Source organism: Malania oleifera, chromosome 12, assembly GCF_029873635.1.
Source record: "Malania oleifera isolate guangnan ecotype guangnan chromosome 12, ASM2987363v1, whole genome shotgun sequence".
Classification (NCBI taxonomy): Eukaryota; Viridiplantae; Streptophyta; class Magnoliopsida; order Santalales; family Ximeniaceae; genus Malania; species Malania oleifera.
Window position 1 is genome coordinate 72,813,978 of NC_080428.1, and position 22,066 is coordinate 72,836,043.

Genomic DNA, 22,066 nt, shown 5'->3' on the forward strand with positions numbered 1-22,066 from the left:
ATTGACGAAGCCTACTCAATTTACTGTTTTACCCTTTTCTTATTTATTTATCCCATATATCACGGGTTGGGTTCTTATAAAGCTTGCTTTCAAGGCTAATTAATTAGTCTTGGTTATGGAATGCTTGATTAACTTTTTTGCAATTTGGTGGTCATCCTTGATTGATGTGTATGAATTAAATTTCCAAGCATGTAAGAGCATATTTTCAAAGTCATGAGAGTTTAGAGGCAATTGTCTTACAATTGTGGCATGGTCATTTATTAGGAGTTGGACATTATATACATGTAGTATCTATATAAGGAGTAGAGAGAAATAGTGGAGTGGGAGTTTAAGTTCATAAGAGAGTGAATTGTAAAAGGGGTTCACCTTGGGTTCTTCCTCCTACACAAATTATCTTAAGTTAGAAAAAGGTTGTAAGTTTTCACAATTGTGGGGAGAGCAGTGATGCTCACTTGTTGTATTTTTTCTTATAGTAATTAAATCCTTGCCAGATTGCCCATTGACGTAGGCCTAGTAACGAACCACATAAATTTCTTATGTTCTCTTATTGTAATTTCATTATCTCTTTACCAACTATGGTGGGGATGGTCCTTGTGACATTACAAAGTAGTATCAGAGTTGTGGTTTTCATTGATGAGTTTGAAAAATTGCTTGAAGAAAAAAGGTGGAGAAGGGTGCAAGCAATTGATTCAAGGCAGAGAAATTTGATGGCTAATGAAGAACTATGGAAATTGAAGTAACACAAGCCTTGCTCGAGAAGGAGAAAAAGTTGGAAAAGATGTCCAATGATGATTGGGAGGAAATGGACATGACAACAGTTTCTAGAATCCGTTCAGGTTTATTAAATGATATTTTGTTCAATATCAAAAGTGAAAGATGATTGTGAATCTGTGGGAGAGATTAGAAAGCTTGTATCAAGCTAAATCTCTCTTCAATCAAATTCTCCTAAAGAAGAAGCTTCATTTGAAGATGAATGAAGGTGCCAAAGTCTTGGATCACTTGAAAGCTTTCCATGACATTCTAAGCTAATTAGAAAGAATTGGGGTAATATTGAAAGATGAAGACAAGGCAATGACTTTGCTTCATACATTATCAAATAGTTATGAAGCGTCATCATGAACTTTAGTTACTCCAAGGAAAATCTCAAATTAGATGATGTGACAATGGCATTTGTTGGCCAATGAACTTCACAGGAGTGCAACCATAGGAAGCTCCGGATTTGGTGGAAATGAAGTTCTTGTTACTAGAGGATGGTTAAGCGAACAAGGGACATCATCAAGGAGCCATTCAAAAATCTGAAATAATTGAGTTGTTTGTTGGCATTGTGACGTAGGACAAGAAGCAAGGCCTTGGGAAGAGCCATGTTGGCGAATAATTAAGAAGAATTGGGTTAAGGGACTGTTGGGTTTAATTAGTAGTTTATTATTTATTTAGTTTAATTAGTATGATATTATGTTTATTTTGGGGGGCTTGTTTGTAATATTTGTGTGAAGTATGGGTTTGTTTGTACTTCATGTAGTTTAGGGGTATGTGTGCAATTTTATGTGTTTAAGATTTCTTATAAGTAGTGTGTGAAAGCCATGTCATAAGTTAGTTGTTGATGAATTTGAATTGAAGTTGAATGTGACTTTTTTCCCTAGTAACTATTCTCTCCTCCCTTCGCCATCCTTCCTCTCTTCTAATTTCTTCATGGCTGCAGAACCTTGATGCTGCCCCTACATCACATTGTGGAAAGAAAGGGCATGTGAAGAAGGAATGCTGGAATTGAAAGAATGAAGACAACAAACATGGGTGTGAAGCAAATCAAGTAGGAGAGTCCATTGCCTTTTGTGATGGTGAATTGTACATTACTAGTAAGAGTCCTATACTCATGTAAAATGGTTCTTGATAGTGGTGCAACTCATCATATGTGCTCATATAGATCATGGTTTCATTCTTATGATTTATGTGAGGATAGTCATGTAATGGTAAGGAACAACTCAAAATCTAAGGTAGTGGAAGTTGGTTGTGTGCAAATAAAAATGTATAATGATGTTGTGAGAACTCTTGAAAATGTTATGCGGACTCTTGAAAATGTTATGCACGTACTAGATTTGAAAGAAAACTTGACTAGTCAAGGTGGGTATATTAAAATTTCAAAAGGTGCACTTGTGATGATAAGGGATCTCGAGAAGGAACTTGTACTAGTTAATCGGTACCACATTAATGAAAAATGTGGATGGTTCAAATGCATGGAAAAAAATGTATTTCCAAGGAAGTGAAAGGTGGTGGAGCCAACAAACCAAAAGTTCACTTTGGGAGAAAAGCAATGGTATTTCCAATAAAGAAGGGTAAGCCAAATGGGTCATCTCTATGTTTCAAGCCAAGGTAAATTCTATGGTTCAGTGGTTGGCCAATGGAGACTTTATTAAGGTGGAAGATTTGAGCTTGGTGATGGCACCACATGGGCATCAGGTGGAGATACTTTGTTGGGCCACAAGAACCATCCACACCGCAATTGGTAAAGAGAACGAAATTAAAATATATAAGAATATAAGAAATTCACATGGTTTGGCACTAGGACTACATCCACGGACAATCCGGCAAGAATTTAATTACTATCAAGGTATCAAGAAAATACAACAATAGAGTACCACTCCTTCCCCCACAATTGTGAAAACCCACATCCCTTTTCTAATCCAGGAAAAGATGATTTGTGAAGGAGGAAGAACCCAAGGTGAACCCTTTTTACACTTCACCCATTCATGAACTTAGACTCGCACTCCGCTCTACTCCATCTCTTTCATCACATGGCAATGAAACTCCACTACTTATACTACATGCATATAATATCCAACCATCCAATAAATGACCATGTCACAATTGGCAAAACAATTGCCTCCTAAGTCGATGCATGACTTTGAAAATACACTTTTGCATGCTTGGGAAGTTAGGTCATACATATCAATCAAGGAGTCGTAAAATAAGAAACCACCATGTTGCAAAAAAATTATCAAGCATGCCATTAACCAAAACTAATTAATTAGCCTTGAAAGCAAACTTGGTGTGGCAACCAAGCATTTATGCCCCATGCAAGAGGCAACTTTCAACACCCTTCTTCCCTTCATTTTATTTTTTTTTAATTTTATTTATCACTTGTATTAGTTGGATCCCACCACATGGGCATGACCAAACTAACAAAAAAAAAAAGGGGAACAAGGATGCCCCCTGGATTGTGGGAGGTCTTTGAAGATGGGCAGATGTAGGCAAGGCAGTGGGGTGAAGAGGGAGAAGTAAGTGAAGGAAATGCCAAGCTCCGCTGTGAGTGGCGGTCGTCGCAGCTTCAACTTGATTCTTCCCATATTCAAAAATTTTCAAAAAACAGTAGCAAGCTATCAAATGAAATGATAAAATTCAATATCAGAAACCCAAGCTACAATGGTAAACCGCAATTTTTCTCTCTTGTGCTAAAACATTATCAAGGATTAATTGAGTGGTTGCTAATTGATTTGCTGATTGATGCTTGAAACATTTCCCTGATTCTTTCTAAAAATCAAAATAGGAACCCTAAAACTTACAGACAATAGATGCAAAAGAGATAGCAACACAAATTGGGGGAGGAGAAATCAAAATCAATGAGAAGAAGGATGATGCAATGACTGGGAGGCAAAAGCTGATGAGAAGAAAAAACCTGGCTCTGTGTATCTCTTGGGTTCCCCAATACAAATTGGATGCTGCAGCAATTGTGCCACCATCCATCTCTTCATCAGCTCCCTCTGTAAGCACCATGCAATGAAATCCTACAGCTGCCTCCACGCCCTGGGCAGCAGCAGCAGATACGACATGAAGATTGTGCACATTGGGCTCGCCCAACACCTCTGCCTCTCCACCACAAACAGAAACCTCCCCATGTAGAATTCCAAAATGCTCATTTTGAGGCTCTATATGTCCCCAGCATCGCCCAAAATTAAACGGCATTTTGGTCCTTTAACAATTAGCCTATCCTATGAGTGTTACCATCCAAATATGGAACAGGATAATAATCATAGCCAATCCTGTTTAATCCAACCCAGGCTTGTAAGCCTTGGCCACCAAACCAAATGCACCCAAAAATTCCAAAAAAAAAAAAAAAAAGTTATGTTACATTTGATTCGCAGAATTCCAATTCCTAAGAAAAGAATGGTTATAATATAAGGATTTGATAGTTAACACTGAAAAATTGCTGTCATTATAAAGCAATAACAATGCATATATTTTCTATGATCCATAACATGGAATATACAAGGAATAATTACTCCCAAGAATCGCTATTCCTTTCTCATTCCATGTTGAATGGAATAACACAAAATTTTGCATTAGTGGCTTCTTTCTAAATTCTTACATCCTTATACAATTTTCATTACATTCTTAGTATACTTCTTCCTATTTATTGGAATAGCCATTACGTGAACCAAACATAACCTCAGTTTCTTTACCTGGGAAGCAATTTTTACCATGAGACGATCTTAGAAACTTCGTGTGCAAGGAGAATGGAGAATCTTCAAACCACCTCCTCCTCCATTGAAGTGGCACAGAAACTTTGGATCTTTGTGTGGCAGTGATTTGGAATAGATTGTGTCATGCTGAGCAGTATTCAGACCATGCTGCAGTACTGGAGCTCAGAGGATGCAGTGTGGAGTTTGGCTCCTCTCCGCCTCTTTTGGTTTATATGGAGGGAAAGAAACAACAGATCATTTATCAAGGTGAGGTTGTTAGGTCAAAAATTGAAAAACTTAGTAACCCAGATGCTGCTCTTTGGGGGCACCAGAATTCAGCATTTAGACCTTTAATCCAGGACTAAAAATTTTTTTTGTCTAACTTTTCCAAACATCGATTTTTTTTTTTGCAAGGGGGAGCCCCCTTTAATGCGTACTAATATTATTACTCATTGGAGAGAGACAAAAGTTGCAATTGATGCTTTGAAAATTTGATTAAGATATTTTTTCAATCGCCTTAAAGACCAGAACAGGTATATAGTGTTTTATATACTTAACATTAACAGAGGACAATTGAGTATAGAAAGGAATTAGCATAAGCTGCCCATACAGTATAAAGCCATAACACTAATAAAACTGTCCCAAAATAAAAATCAATAGGAAACCAAACACAATTGTTTACCAAGATAGTGTATGTGCCGTTCATTATTAGTCTCAGGAATCAAGCTTCTGCTAGCAGCAAGTTGTGTGGCCCAATATATAGTAAGTGGCTGAATAATCAGGAAGGACAAAAAACAAAGCTATAGCATGTAGACGCTCAATGATGAGAAAACCTTCAAGGCTCCAAAATTAAAAGACTTATCAAATAGAGACTAGAGAGGAAGACCAATTATGTGATTAGGTCTTTCAATTTACACAAGAGTGTTAGCATGGTGCCAAGACCTAAACCTTAAGTGCGAAGCCACCAATAAACCTAGCCCAAGAAGCCATAATCCTCTGCATATCTAGTCTACTATTGTAGGAGAGCTACTAGAACCACTGTAGGCCTGAAAACCAGTCTAGCAGATGCCAAAAGACGCAGCACGACAACAACAAAAAAACCAAGCCTTAGGTCCCACTAGGTGGGGTCGGCTATATGAATCCTTTTCAGCCAATTTATGCGGTCATAAACCATTTCTTTTGACAAATTCAGGGCTATTAAATCCTTACTCACTATCTCATTCCGCGTTAATTTAGGTCTACCCATACCCCTTCTACTCCCCCCCCCCCCCCACAGTAACTAACCCACTCTCCTTGACTGGCGCACTACGTGGCCTACGTTGCAAGTGCCCAAACCATCTAAGTCATCCTTCTCTTATCTTATCTTCTATAGGAGCTACACCTAACTTATCGTGAATATGTTCATTCCTTAGTTTATCTTTCAGTGTTATACCACTTTTCATCTCGACAACTTTTACATTTTGGATATTCTATTTCTTCGTTGCCCAACATTCTAATCCATATAGCATAACTGGTCTTATAACTGTCCTATAAAACTTAATTTTTAATTTTAAGGGTATTTTACGATCAAAAAGCATACTTGAGTCTTGAAGCACTTCTTCTTTTTACTCAACCTGCTTTAACTCTATACTCACATCATCTTCAATTTCTCCTTCAACTTGCATAATAGATCCAAAGTATCAAAATCTACAAGTGCTATTTATTTCATCATCATCATCAAGTTTAACTTTATCTCCAATATTCCTCCTACCATTACTGAAATAATATTTCATATATTCTGTCTTATTTCTACTTATCCTAAAGCCTTTAGATTCCAAAGCTTCTCTCCATAATTCTAACTTAGTCTCTACTCTGCCCCTAATTTCATCAATTAATACAATATCATCTGCAAACAACATACACCATGAAATCTCATTTTCAATGTTCTTAGTCAGTTGGTCTATCACTAAAGAAAAAAAATAAGGGCTCAAAGCAGATCCTTGATGTACACCTATGCTAATTGGAAACTCTCTAGTTTCTCCATCTATAGTCCTTACACTAGTCATTACTCCATCGTACATATCCTTAATGACATCAGTATACCAACTGCATACACCTCTTTTTTTTCTAAAACCCACCATAGAACTTCCCTAGGTACCCTATCATTGCTTTCTCTAAGTCAATAAATACCATATGCAAGTCCCTCTTCTTTTCCTTAAACTTTTTCGTTAATCTTCTTAAAAGTTATATAGCTTCTGTGATAGATCGCCCAGACATAAAACTAAATTGATTTTTTGAAACCTTCGTTTTTAGCCTTAATCTTTGTTCAACTACCCTTTCCCATAGTTTCATTATATAACTCATAAATTTAATTCCAAGATAATTATTACAATTTTGAATATCTCCTTTATTTTTGTATATAGATATTAGAGTGTTTTTCCTCCATTCATCTAGCATTTTCTTAGTTTTTATAATTGTGTTAAATAAACTAGTTAACCATACAATTCCGTTATCACCTAAGCATTTCCAAACTTCAATTGGGATGTTATCCGATCCTATAACTTTACCATTCTTCATCTTTTTTAGTGCAAACTTAACTTCATTAACTCTAATTTTGCGAATAAATCTCATATTTTTAGTCTTTTCCTCATTTATCAATTCTAAGTTTAAGTCTTCTATTGGTTTTCATTAAACAACTTACTAAAGTAACTTCGTCATCTATCTTTTATGTCTTCATTCTTAACCAAGACAATATCATCATCACGTTTTATACATTTTACATTTCCTAAGTCCTTACTCTTCCTTTTTCTAGCTTTAGCAAGTTTAAATACATCTCTTTCCCCTTCTTTTGTATCCAATCTATCATACAAACTATTAAATGATTTGTGTTTAGCTTCACTAAAGGTCTTTCGCATCTTTTCTCGCCTCTTTATACTTTTCAAAGTTATCCATGTTTCTACATTTTTGCCACGTTTTATACCAAATTCGTTTTGTCTTTACGGCTTTTTGGACATCTTTATCCCACCACTAACTTTCTTTGCTATTCGAGAATCTTCTCCTTGATTCACCTAAAATCTTTTTTGCTATCTTTTTAATAAAGCTATCTAATCCACTCCAAAGAGTATTTGTATCCATCTCATCCTCTATAGTCCAATCCCCATCTTTGATCATTTTATCATTAAATTTTATTATATTTTCTCCCTTTAAGTTCCACCACCTAATTCTCTTACACTAGTGTATTTATCCTTTTTCTTCCATTTTTTAATGTATATATCTAACACTAAGACTCTATGTTGTGTGGTTAGGATTTCACCTGGATTAGCTTTACAATCCTTGCATGATAAACGATCTACCCTCCTAGTTAAAAAAAAATATCTATTTGACTTCTAATTTGCCACCTTTAAAGGTGGACGACACCGCTTGTTCAAGAACAACAAAACCCCTTGAGATCTTGCAAAACCAACACCGTAGCCACCCACAGATGCCAAGCCTGAAATCCTATCACTAGAACCTCCCTCGCACACAAATTGAAGGTTGGCAGTGCCGACTCCACATGTCAGTGCATAAGGCTTCATTACAGCCATAACATTTGAATAACTCTAGAAATCATATTATCACGTTTTTGGTGATGGATTTTTGTACAAAAAAACCAACTTTTAGTTGTTCATGCATGCCAAACAGGAAATGATTGTATGGTAATGCTAGAGGATTTACATCAATGGTAGCCAACTTTATTAGGGCTTGAAACAGTTATGTTGTTGTGTTCTTTATTTGTTCCGGTTGTTTATCTTGTTCTGGGATGGAGTTCATGAATTCCAAAAGTATGTTTCCTTCTACTTTGCCATAGATTACAGTCGAGAAGTTACATGGAAAGAATTATGCACAGTGATCAAAGGATATCAAGATCTGTTTTAGATAGGATTAGGGGAATCTAAACCCTTGTTTCAATCCAAGCCTAGTGACAACAAATGGAAAGAAGTATGGGTTCAGGAAGCTGTGTTGATTGTCTCCTTAGTGTGGAACTCAATGGAATCCAAGATTGCACAAATGTGAATGCATCAAGATGTAGGCAAGGAGATTTGGGATTATGCCACACTCTTGTATTCCAATAACATTACTAGTATGTACAATATCTCCCAAGAATACCTTCGTTTGTAAGAGGAAATACGACCATCATAGAGTACTTCGCAAAGATGAAGGACATCCATGAGAAACACAACATTGAGCAACCCATACAGTTGGTATCCATAAGTTGCTTAAGGAGGAAAAGCAAATAACAATCCTTTGGTTCCCAATGGGATTGAAACCCAAGTTCGAAGCATTTTGGTAATCTGGTCCAAATGGTGCAAAATTACCATCCTTTGTTGGTGTTACTCTCATGTGTTCTTCGTGCTTCTTCCAACATCTATCAACCCTTGGTTCCAATCTTTCGACCTTTGGCTTCAACGGTGTGATTCTGGTTAGACCAAGTAGTAGTTGAAGTTCTCAGGTGATCCAAGTGGCCGCAAGGAAAGGAAAGGGCACGGTAGAGGCCCGCCACACAACTGTACCCATTGTGGACAAGGAGGTATACAATTGAGCTATGTTGGGATCTTTGCAATAAAACCCCAAGCATTGCCAATTTCACTTTGGTTTGGCACTAGGTCACAACGCTCTCTTCAAAACGAAAGGAGCCCGCATACCCACTACTCTGCATCCACCACATGTTCTAATCTTCCCGATTCAACAAAAAAGGGAGCGTAATATACTTGTTTTAGAGGAAGAGTATTCAAAGTTCAAGCGCAACACCAAACTTCTCTCCCCATTATACCCTTGCTGAAATAGGTACCTTACAACTTGCCTATCATCTAGTAATTCTCCCACTTTTCCTTGCGCTTTAGACCTAGCTACTACTGACCTTGTATAACCAATTTATTTTCCACCCTCCAATTTTCTAAAAGCATACCTCATGTTATAACCAATTTCTTTTCCACCCTCTAGTATTCTCAAAACTTACCTCATGTTAAACTTGCCGACGGATCCACTACGACCACTAGGGAATAGGGAAAGTAAATCCTACTCCCTTGGTCTATTTTTCTTCTATTTTTTGTGCTCCTAAGTTCCCTTTAATCTTATGACAATTAGCAAGATTACAAATCCAGGAATTGTTTTATAACAATCTTTTCTCATTATGCCGTAATTCATATTTGAAGTCCTGAAAACAATGAAGATGGTTGGTACTTGGTAGAGGGCATGAGGCCAGTGGACTTTACCACTTTGAAATACCATCTCCTTCTGCAACCTATAATGCTACTGCTACACCACTTCAAATCCATTGTTGCCTTGGTTAGACAAGTAAAAAGATTGACTTTGTGTCTAATCTTGAGTGTGAATCTTGTCAATTAGGAAAGCATCATCGAGCTCCGTAGCCTCTGTTTGCTTCCACAGTCAATAAACGGGCAGCAAGCCCTATCATGCTATTCCATTTTTATGTTTGGGGTCATGTTTGTAGTAACCCGACCCCGAGAAAAAATAAATAAATAAAATTAAAAAAATAAAATTAATAATAATAATAAATAATAAATAAACATAAAATAAATAAATAAATAAAGAGATATTTTGGAGAAGATATTTTGAAAAGAGATATTTTGAGATATTTATATATAAATATCTTGGAGGAGATATTTATTTAGATTACTTAAGGGATAAGTTAGGTTTTATTCTATAAATTCTCTTATTCTCTCTCTCTCTCTCTCATTTTCTCTCTCTCTCTCTCTCTCCCTTAGATCCTTCGCCATTCGTCGTCTGTTTCCAAAAACAGAGGGTACTGCGTGGATCAGAAGAGGAAACTCTACACTTTTAGTGGATCGGATCGTCGTTTCGGAGAGTTTCAGGTTTTCCCAAGAATCGAGGTAGGAATCTGATCCTAATTTTGATAGGATATTTGGATAGCAGTAGAAAACATAGTAAGGTTATGTTCTGTGGTTTTAGGTTTTCGGGATCTCGGGTTGTCAATTTGGACCATTTTCATACGAACTTTCATTTCGAGTATAGGGTAAGGGAAATTTGATTACAACAACTATTTTGGAAAACTAAACCGCTAAAAAGCTAGTTTATGTTGTTATGTATGATTTAACTGCTTATTTGTGAAATTTTACCGAGAAAAAATGCCGGTTTGACGATTTTAGGTAAAAATGAGGATTTTGACGTGTGATCTCCAAATTTTACAAATATTGTTTATTTGTGTTTAAGCTTCAATTAAACTATGTATATTGAATTTCTATCATTTAGCGGGTTTTTGAAGCAAATTTGTGTGATATATGTTGAAATGGAAATGAATGTATTTTTCTATACTACTGATATAGAATATGGGAATGAAATTCCAATTTGTTATACTAAGAATGTGAAAAACTGAGGCCACTGATACACCGAGCTGAATCATTAAACAAAGAGGGGTAAACTGAGTGGAAAGACGCCGGTTTGAACCCGCTGGGATTATTTCTATACTATTGATATAGGGTTGAAAAATACTTTCTTTGCAGAGTTGAAATAAACTACTGTTATATGATACGGCACGATATCGTAGCTAGATGTACACGTGCAACCACACATACTAAACGATGTGGGTACCAAGATGGTCGGCTAGCAGGGTGAAACCATTGGCTGATATTGGGCCAATGGAGGCAGTCAGATCGTAAGTAGGTACTCGACAGTGCCTGCACGAACAGGGCATTGGACAAGTATCAATGCATAACCCGGGCCACGGGGTAAAACTGGCTATAGGGATATTTTGCTGTTGGTCATCTGATAAATCATTAAATGGTCGAAAGACAGATGTGAGAATTTTGTAATATGAATAATGATATACCTGATGCATTACTGTATTGAAAATATTTGATTTATATTCCAGATGTTGAATGAAAATATGCATGTATGCAATCACACACTGTTGTAACTCTTTCTTCCTTACTGAGAGGTGTCTCACCCTATCATACAACCTTTGTTTTCAGGTCCATCAGTACGTCGATCCTAATAGCTAAAAGGACTGGAGAGATTGTTTTTGGTTAGCTTACGTAAACATCTAAATCTTGTATTAAACCTAGATGAAAGTCCTATTGGAGGATTGTAATAACAATAATTTTATCCTATGTATGACTTTATGAGAAATGGTGTGGATGTATTAGTAAACTCTGGTATAAGTCTAGTAGAAATCCCAATGGATGTTTATGTTTTTCCGCAACATTTATATCATAATTATGTATGATTTACACCCGTATGTCCCTGTTTAGGGCGGGTTGTTTCATATCTTGAACAGGTATAGGTATTATGTATGAATGAGTGACGCCTGGGTCCGTATAAAGAGTTGGGTTGTTACAGTTGGTATCAGAGCCCGTAGCCAGTCGGAAGTATGATTTGATTCATGCTGCCTGGTTAGAATATGTGCTAAACTAAGAAGTTGCTAGTTGTTACAATCTAGAATATACCAGAGTATAGGACATGGATATGACCTTGAATTTTGTTTTGTATACCTGGAGACAAAAACAATTGGCAAACTTCTGTGTTTTTCTGGATCATTCAAAGGGTTCAGAAAATCGTGGCAATCTAATGATGGTGTTGTTTCCAAGTGGAAGGGCAAAACTTGAGTTAGAATGATGATGTTAAATTAATGGAGTACATCAATATTCAAGATGTGGATTTAAGGGAACTGAGTCTATAGTATGATAGTGTTAGTTGATGCTTAGGCTATTACCTTCTAATGGATTCTCGTAAATGTTTTCAAGATGGAATCCAGGGATATCACTGCCAATATAGGTGGCAGTGGTAGTGAGGGTGCCGGCCCCGAGGCTGGTAACGACTCTACTAGTGTGTTACGTGAATTCGCACAGCAGCTTATGGCTAAGGTAGTGCGTACGAATAGAGGGCAGGATCATCCCATAATTGAGTTGGGTTGCTCCATTGAGCAGTTCACCAAATTGAAGCTCTCTGCTTTTGTGGGCAATGCAGATCCAGTTCGTGCTGAGAATTGGATCCAGGAGATCGAGAAGATCTTAGATGTGTTAAACTGCACCGAAAAGCAGAAAGTCACCTTCACCACGTTTAAGTTGGCAGGGGAGGCTGAGAGATGGTGGGGGTCGGTAAAGCAAATGGAAGAGCACCGACCAATACCAATAGTGTTGACGTGGGCCCGATTCAAAGAACTCTTCTTTGAACAATATTTTCCGGCCATGGTTAAAAACGCAAAGAAGGAAGAATTTATGAACCTGACGCAGGGATCGCTGACAGTGCAGCAGTACGCTGCCAAATTCCAGGAGCTGTCTTAATTTGCTCCATTCGTAGTTCCTAATGAAGTAAAGAAAGCTTGGAAGTTTCAGAGGGGTCTGAGGAGTGAGATCCGTAAACAAACGGCGATCTTGCAGTTGCAGAACTTTGCTACGTTGGTTGATAAAGCCACGGTAGCAGAGGAGTATTTACTAGAGGATGCAGAGGTTCAGGTTACGAAGAAGAGGCCAAGGCCTCCTAATTATTCGTCTGGGGCAGGACAGGGTAAGTGGAAGAAGAACAGTAGTGGTACGTCCTAGAATGCCGCAAGTATTCCACGTTGCTCTTTATGTGGTAAGAAACACCAGGGGCAGTGTTGGTTGTCTACGGGAGCCTGTATGCGGTGTGGTAGACAAGGACATCAGATGAGAGACTGTCCAAGGCAGAGGAATGATGGAGTCACGCAGCAGCAATATAGAAGGAATGCTCCGACACAACGTGGCGATTAGCAGGGGGGTACTGCCCAGGCTAGGGTATATTCTCTGACTCCTGGTGACCCTGAGAACGCTGGTGACGTGGTCACAGGTACTATTTATGTGTTTTTTCATGAAGCTGTAGTACTTTTTGATTTTGGAGCTACGCATTCTTTTATTTCCCGTGATTTTGTTAAACTATGTGGTTTGGAGGTGCAATTGTTGGATTATGAACTGGTAATGACTACGCCGTCTGGGTCTGCAGTCGGGTGTAGTAGGTTAGCCCGTAACTTCCCTGTGGAAATTCAGGGAAGAATACTACCAGTTAACCTAGTGGTCTATGACATGCATGGTTTTGATATCATCCTTGGGATAGACTGGTTGTCGGCCAGTTATGCTAGTATTGACTACCGCAAGCGGGAGGTGTTGTTTAAACCACCAGGGGAGCAGGAATTCAGATTCTAGGGGCCGTGTGTGCGTTCTACACCACGGATCCTTTCAGCTTTGCAAGCTAGGAGGCTACTCCTAGATGGCTGCCAAGGGTATCTGGCGTTTGTGAAAGATACGCTGATTGAAGAAAATAAGTTGGAAACAATTGCTATAGTGTGCAAGCTCCCTGACGTGTTTCCAGAGGACTTGCCAGGGTTACCTCCGGACAGGAAAGTGGAATTCGCGATAGAGCTAGTTCCAGGTACGGCGCCGATATCGAAAGCTCCGTACCGTATGGCTCCAGCTGAATTGAAAGAACTAAAGGAACAACTTCAGGAGCTCCTAGACAAGGGGTACATTCGTCCTAGTGTTTCTCCTTGGGGAGCACCCGTTTTGTTTGTTAAGAAGAAGAATAGGTCGATGAGGATGTACATCAACTACAGAGAACTGAACAAGGTGACGGTAAAGAATAAATATCCGTTACCTCGGATCGATGATCTGTTTGACCAGCTTCAGGGCACGCAGATCTACTCTAAGATTGATCTACGATCTAGGTATCACCAGCTAAAGGTGAAAGCAGAAGATATTCCTAAGACAGCGTTTTGAACTCGGTATGGCCATTATGAATTTATGGTTATGCCTTTTAGTTTGACCAATGCACCTGCAGCGTTTATGGATTTGATGAACAGGGTCTTTCACGAAAATTTAGACCGATTCGTCGTGGTATTTATCGACGACATTCTAGTGTATTCTAGGAGCACTGCAGAGCATGAGGAGCATTTGAGGCTTGTCTTGCAAATGCTTAGGAATAAGAAATTGTATGCTAAATTGAAGAAGTGTGAGTTCTGGCTAGAGCAGATTGCGTTTCTTGGTCACGTCGTGTCCAAGGAAGGTGTATCCGTGGACCCGAGTAAGATTGAAGCAGTAGTGGACTGGGTGAGACCGAAGAATGTTCAGGAAGTCAGAAGCTTTTTGGGTCTTGCAAGTTACTACCGTCGTTTTGTGGAAGGGTTCTCTAGTTTAGCAGGTCCTTTGACGCGACTCACGAGGAAGAACGTGAGGTACGTTTGGACTGAGGAGTGTGAGTTGAGTTTCCAGGAGCTGAAACGGTGACTGGTTACTGCTCCAGTCCTGACCATTCCTTCAGGGGATAGTGGATTCGTTATTTATAGTGACACCTCTAAGAAGGGTCTTGGCTGTGTTCTAATGCAGCAGAGCAGAGTAATTGTTTACACTTCTCGGCAACTTAAAGAGTACGAGAAGAACTTCCCAACACATGATATGGAATTAGTAGCGGTAGTGTTTGCATTAAAAATTTGGAGGCATTACTTGTATGGTGAAAAGTGCGAGATTTTTATTGACCATAAAAGTCTTAAGTACTTTTTCACCCAGAAGAAGCTGAACATGAGACAACGCAGGTGGCTAGAGTTGATTAAAGACTACGACTGTGTTATTAGCTATCACCCAGGAAAGGCTAATGTGGTAGCTGATGTTCTGAGTCGGAAGTCTATTGATGCATCTGTTTCAGCGATTAGAGTTCAGCACCAAATTTGTATGAACCTGGAAAGGTTGGGCTTGGAAGTGGTAGAAGGAAATCATCAGGCTGTCCTTGCCAGCTTGGTGGTGCAACCAACCTTACAGGAGAGGATCCGTGTAGCGCAAAAAGAGGATCCAGAGTTAGTTGAGGTTATGGAAGGAGTTCGGAATGGTTTAAAGCCGGACTTCAGTATTTCTAGTGATGGGATACTGAGATTCCGCAGCAGGGTTTGCGTTTCGAATGATGCCGTGATTAAACGGGTTATTCTGGAGGAGGCACACCGTTCGCTCTACACTATACATCCTGGTAATACGAAAATGTACCGGAATTTGAGGGAATCTTTCTGGTGGTCTAATATGAAAAGAGAGATCGCTCGATTTGTAGAACAGTGCCTGACATGTTAGCAGATCAAAGCAGAACATCAAAAGCCGACAGGACAACTTCAACCACTCAACGTCCCTGAGTGGAAGTGGGAACATGTCTCGATGGATTTTGAGACGAGTTTACCTATGGCGATGCATGGGCAGAACGCCATATGGGTTATAGTAGATCGGTTGACGAAGACTGCACACTTCATTCTAATCAGAGTCAGCTACTCTCTAAATAGGCTGGCAGAACTTTATGTGCAGGAGGTGGTACGACTCCATGGTGTTCCAATATCTATTGTTTCAGATCGAAATCCGCATCTTACATCTCGTTTCTGGAAAAGTTTACAAGATGCCTTGAGATCGCGATTGATGTTCAGTACGTCTTTTCACCCGCAGACGGATGGACAGTCAAAAAGAACTATTCAGACGTTAGAAGATATTTTGCGGGCTTCTATACTAGATTTTGGTAATAGTTGGATACGATATCTACCACTTGTTGAATTTGCATATAACAACAGTTACCAGGCGAGCATAGAGATGGCATCTTATGAGACTTTGTACGGTCGTCGGTGTCGATCTCCGTTGTACTGGGATCAGGTAGGTGAGCGGCAGATACTAGGTCCAGAACTGATTCAGCAGACCTCTGCAAAGGTCGCATTGATCAAGGAAAAAATTAAAGCAGCTCAGAGTCGACAGAAGAGTTATGTTGATATTCGTCGGCAAGAGTTAGAATTTGAAATAGGAGATATGGTATTCTTGAGAATCGCTCCAATGAAAGGGGTGATGAGATTCGGGAAGAAGGGGAAGCTAAGTCCTCGGTATGTCGGGCCTTTTGAAATCCTTGAAAGGATATGTTCGGTTGCTTATCAAGTGGCTTTACCTCCAGTATTATCCTGAGTTCATGATGTATTTCACGTGTCTGTACTGAGGAAGTACATACCAGATCCATCGCATGTAGTAGTTACAAACCTCTACAGATCAGTGAGGCTTTATCAAATGAGGAGGTACCAGTACTGATATTAGATCGGAAAGTTCAGCAGTTACGGACTAGGGAAATACAGCTAGTGAATGTATTATGGCGTAACCATGCAGTGGAAGAAACTTCATTGGAGTTAGAGTCAGAAATATGCCAGAAGTACCCGCAGTTATTTTCGGATGGTACGTAGTTATGTATAATAGTATAGGTGGTATGGTCTTCGGGAGAGTTTTGTGTGTGTGTGTAATCTTCCGAAGCATCACATTGTAACCATGGTATTCCTCCGCCATAAGCAAGAGTAGATAATAACTTCGGGCCGGAGCTGCTTTGAGGGTGACTGCCGACTCTTCTGTAGGTCTCCGACGTAAGGTAGAGTATGCTTGGTATCAGTTGGTGAATTTCGGGGACGAAATTCTTATAAGGAGAGGAGATTGTAGTAACCCGACCCCGAGAAAAATAAAATTAAATAAATAAATAAAATTAAAAAAATAAATAAATAATAATAATAATAAATAATAAATAAACATAAAATAAAGAGATATTTTGGAGAAGATATTTTGAAAAGAGATATTTTGAGATATTTATATATAAATATCTTGGAGGATATATTTATTTAGATTACTTAAGGACTAAGTTAGGTTTTATTGTATAAATTCTCTTATTCTCTCTCTCTCTCTCTCTAAGATCCTTCATCGTTCGTCGTCCGTTTCCAAAAACGGAGGGTATTGCGTGGATCAGAAGAGAAAACTCTACACTTTTAGTGGATCGGATCGTCTTTTTGGAGAGTTTCGGATTTTCCCAATAATCGAGGTAGGAATCTGATCCTAATTTTGATTGGATAATTTGGATAACAGTAGAAAACATAGTAAGGTTATGTTCAGTGGTTTTAGATTTTCGGGATCTCGGGTTGTCGATTTGGACCGTTTTCATACGAACTTTCATTTCGAGTATAAGGTAAGGGGAATTTGATTACAACAGCTATTTTGGAAAACTAAACTGCTAAAAAGCTAGTTTATGTTATTAAGTATGATTTAACTACTTATTTGTGAAATTCTACCGAGTAGAAATGCCGATTTGACAATTTTACGATTTTTGGTAAAAACGAGGATTTCGACGTATGATCTCCAAATTTTACAAATATTGTTTATTTGTGTTTATACTATAGTAGGAGAGGCTCGAATCCTTTATTTATTCAGTTAAACTATGTATATTGAATTTCTAACATTTAAAGGGTTTTTGAAGCAAGCTTGTGTGATATATGTTGAAATGGAAATGGATGGAATTTTCTATACTATTAATATAGAATATGGGAACGAAATTCCAAATTTGTTATACTAAGAATGTGATAAACGGAGGCCGGTGATACACCGAGCTGAATCAGTAAACAAAGGGTAAACTGAGTGGAAAGACGCCGGTTTGAACCCAATGTTATTATTTGAATTTGTAAAAAAAACTGAAATTGCGCAGGTTATCATATTTGTATAAATTGAATTTATGATACACAGAAACATTTACGAGAATCCATTAGAAGGTAATAGCCTAAGCATCAACTAACACTATCATACTATAGACTCAGTTCCCTTAAATCCACATCCTGAATATTGATGTACTCCATTAATTTAACATCATCATTCTAACTCAAGTTCTGCCCTTCCACTTGGAAACAACACCATCAATAGATTGCCATGATTTTCTGAACCCTTCAAATGATCCAAAAAAACACAGAAGTCTGCCAATTGTTTTCGTCTCCAGGTATACAAAACAAAACTCAAGGTCATATCCATGTCCTATACTCTGGTATATTCTAGACTGTAACAACTAGCAACTTCTTAGTTTAGCACATATCTCTAACCAGGCAGCATGAATCAAATCATACTTCTGACTGGCTACGGGCTCTGATACCAACTCTAACGACCTAGCCCTTTATACGGACCCAAGCGTCACTCATTCATACATAATACCTATACCTGTTCAACATATGGAAACAACCCACCCTAAACAGGGACATACGGATGTAAATCATACATAATTACGACATAAATGTTGCGGAAAAACATAAACATCCATTGGGATTTCTACTAGATTTATACCAGAGTTTACTTATACATCCACACCATTTCTCATAAAGTCATACATAGGATAAAATTCTTGTTATTTCAAAAGGCCCGACATATCGAGGACTTAACTTCCCCTTCTTCCCGAATCTCATCACCCCTTTCATTGAAGCGATTCTCAAGAATACCATATCTCCTACTTCAAATTCCAACTCTCGCCAACGAGTATCAGCATAACTCTTCTGTCGACTCTGAGCTGCTTTAATTCTTTCCCTGATCAATGCGACCTTTGCTGAGGTCTGCTGAATCAGTTCTGGACCTAGTATCTACCGCTCACCTACCTGATCCCAATACAATGGAGATCGACACCGACGACCGTACAAAGCCTCATAAGGTGCCATCTCTATGCTCGCCTGGTAACTGTTATTATATGCAAATTCAACAAGCGGTAGATATCGTATCCAACTATTATCAAAATCTAGTATACAAGCCCGCAACATATCTTCTAACGTCTGAATAGTTCTCTCCGACTGTCCATCCGTCTGCGGGTGAAAAGATGTACTGAACATCAATCGCAATCCCAAGGCATCTTGTAAACTTTTCTAGAAACGAGATGTAAGACGCGGATCTTGATCTAAAACAATAGATATAGGAACACCATGGAGTCGTACCACCTCCTGCACATAAAGTTCTGCCAGCCTATTCAGAGAGTAGCTGACTCTGATTAGAATGAAGTGTGCAGTCTTCGTCAACCGATCTACTATAACCCATATGGCGTTCTGCCCATGCATCGCCGCAGGTAAACCTGTCACAAAATCCATCGAGACATGTTCCCACTTCCACTCAGGGACGTCGAGTTGTTGAAGTGGTCCTATCGGCTTCTGATGTTCTACTTTGATCTGCTAACATGTCAGGCACTATTCTACAAATCGAGCGATCTCTCTTTTCATATTAGACCACCAGAAAGATTCCCTCAAATCCCGATACATTTTCGTACTACCAGGATGTACAGTGTAGAGCGAACGGTGTGCCTCCTCCAAAATAACCCGTTTAATCATGGCATCATTCAGAACGCAAACCCTGCTGCGGAATCTCAGTATCCCATCACCAGAAATACTGAAGTCCGGCTTTAAACCATTCCGAACTCCTTCCATAACCTCAACTAACTCTGGATCCTCTTTTTGCGCTACATGGATCCTCTCCTGTAAGGTCGGTTGCACCACCAAGCTGGCAAGGACAGCCTGATGATTTCCTTCTACCACTTCCAAGCCCAACCTTTCCAGGTCCATACAAATTTGGTGCTGAACTCTAATCGCTAAAACAGACGCATCAACAGACTTCCGACTCAGAGCATCATCTACCACATTAGCCTTTCCTGGGTGATAACTAATAACACAGTCGTAGTCTTTAATCAACTCTAGCCACCTGCGTTGTCTCATGTTCAGCTCCTTCTGAGTGAAAAAGTACTTAAGACTTTTATGGTCGGTAAAATCTCGCACTTTTCACCATACAAGTAATGCCTCCAAATTTTTAATGCAAACACTACCGCCGCTAATTCCATATCATGTGTCGGGTAGTTCTTCTCGTACTCTTTAAGTTGCGGAGAAGCGTAAGCAATTACTCTGCTTTGCTGCATTAGAACACAGCCAATACCCTTCTTAGATGCGTCACTATAAATAACGAATCCACCATCCTCTGAAGGAATGGTCAGGATTGGAGTAGTAACCAGTCGCCGTTTCAGCTCCTGGAAACTCAACTCACACTCCTCAGTCCAAACGTACCTCAAGTTCTTCCTCGTGAGTCGCGTCAAAGGACCTGCTAAACTGGAGAACCCTTTCACAAAATGACGGTAGTAACCTGCAAGACCCAAAAAGCTTCTAACTTCCTGAACATTCTTCGGTCTCGTCCAGTCCACTACTGCTTCAATCTTACTCGGGTCCACGGATACACCTTCCTTGGACACGACGTGACCAAGAAACACAATCTGCTCTAGCCAGAACTCACACTTCTTCAATTTAGCATACAATTTCTTATTCCTAAGCATTTACAAGACAAGCCTCAAATGCCCCTCATGCTCTGCAGCACTCCTAGAATACACTAGGATGTCGTCGATAAATACCACGACGAACCGGTCTAAATATTCGTGAAAGACCCTGTTCATCAAATCCATAAACGCTATAGGTGCATTGGTCAAACCAAAAGGCATAACCATAAATTCATAATGGCCATACCGAGTTCAAAACGCCGTCTTAGGAATGTCTTCCGCTTTCACCTTCAGCTGGTGATACCCAGATCGTAGATCAATCTTAGAGTAGATCTGCGTGCCTTGAAGCTGGTCAAACAGATCATCGATCCGAGGTAGCTGATATTTATTCTTTACCGTCACCTTGTTCAGTTCTCTATAATCGATGCACATCCTCATCGACCCATCCTTCTTCTTAACAGACAAAACAAGCGCTCCCCAAGGAGAAACACTAGGACGAATGTACCCCTTGTCTAAGAGCTCCTGAAGTTGTTCCTTCAGTTCTTTCAATTTAGTTGGAGCCATACGGTACGGAGCTTTCAATATCGACACTGTACCTAGAACTAGCTCTATCGTGAATTCCACTTCCCTGTCCGGAGGTAACCCTGGCAAGTCCTCTGGAAACACGTCAGGGAACTCGCACACTACAGCAATTGTTTCCAACTTATTTTCTTCAACCGGTGTATCTTTCACAAACGCCAGATACCCTTGGCAGCCATCTAGGAGTAGCCTCCTTGCTTGCAAAGCTGAAAGGATCCGTGGTGTAGAACGCACACACGACCCCTGGAATTTGAATTCCTGCTCCCCTGGTGGTTTAAACAACACCTCCCGCCTGCAACAGTCAATACTAGCATAACTGGCCGACAACCAGTCCATCCCAAGGATGATATCTAAACCATGCATGTCATAGACCACTAGGTTAACTGGTAGTATTCTTCCCTGAATTTCCATAGGGAAGTTACGGACTAACCTACTACACCCGACTGCAGACCCAGACAGCGTAGTCACTACCAGTTCATAATCCAACAGTTGCACCTCCAAACCACATAGTTTAACAAAATCACGGGAAATAAAAGAATGCATAGCTCCAGAATCAAAAAGTACTATAGCTTCATGAAAAAAACACATAAATAGTACCTGTGACCACATCACCAGCTTTCACAGCGTCACCAAGAGTCAGAGAATATACCCTAGCCTAGGCAGTAGCCCCCTGCTGACCGCCACACTATGTCGGAGCATTCCCTCTGTATTGCTGCTGCGTGACTCCATCATTCCTCTGCCTCGGACAGTCTCTCATCTTATGTCCTTGTCTACCACACCGCATACAAGCTCCCGTAGACAACCAACACTGCCCCTGGTGTTTCTTACCACATAAAGAGCAACGTGAAATACTTGCGGCATTCTGGGACGTACCACTATTGTTCTTCTTCCACTTATCCTGTCCTGCCCCAGACGAATAATTAGGGGACGCTGGCCTCTTCTTCGTAACCTGAACCTCTGCATCTTATAGTAAACACTTCTCTGCTACCGTGACT

At 39.5% G+C, this 22,066-nt stretch overlaps 1 long non-coding RNA gene across 13 annotated transcripts in view; it reads right to left on the reverse strand.

The window, feature by feature from the left end:
• LOC131144127 (uncharacterized) overlaps positions 1-22,066 on the reverse strand; it is a 46,169-nt gene that overhangs the window by 17,915 nt on the left and 6,188 nt on the right. For 3 of the 13 annotated variants that reach the window (XR_009133710.1, XR_009133705.1, XR_009133712.1), the window contains 2 exons: positions 4,455-4,675; positions 3,671-4,062 (listed from right to left, as the gene is read on the reverse strand). The exons of 7 other annotated variants lie outside the window; for them this stretch is intronic. This is a non-coding gene — a long non-coding RNA (uncharacterized LOC131144127). The remainder of the gene's footprint in view (positions 1-3,670; positions 4,063-4,454; positions 4,676-22,066) is intronic. 3 more of the 13 variants (XR_009133704.1, XR_009133711.1, XR_009133706.1) reach the window with 1 other exon arrangement.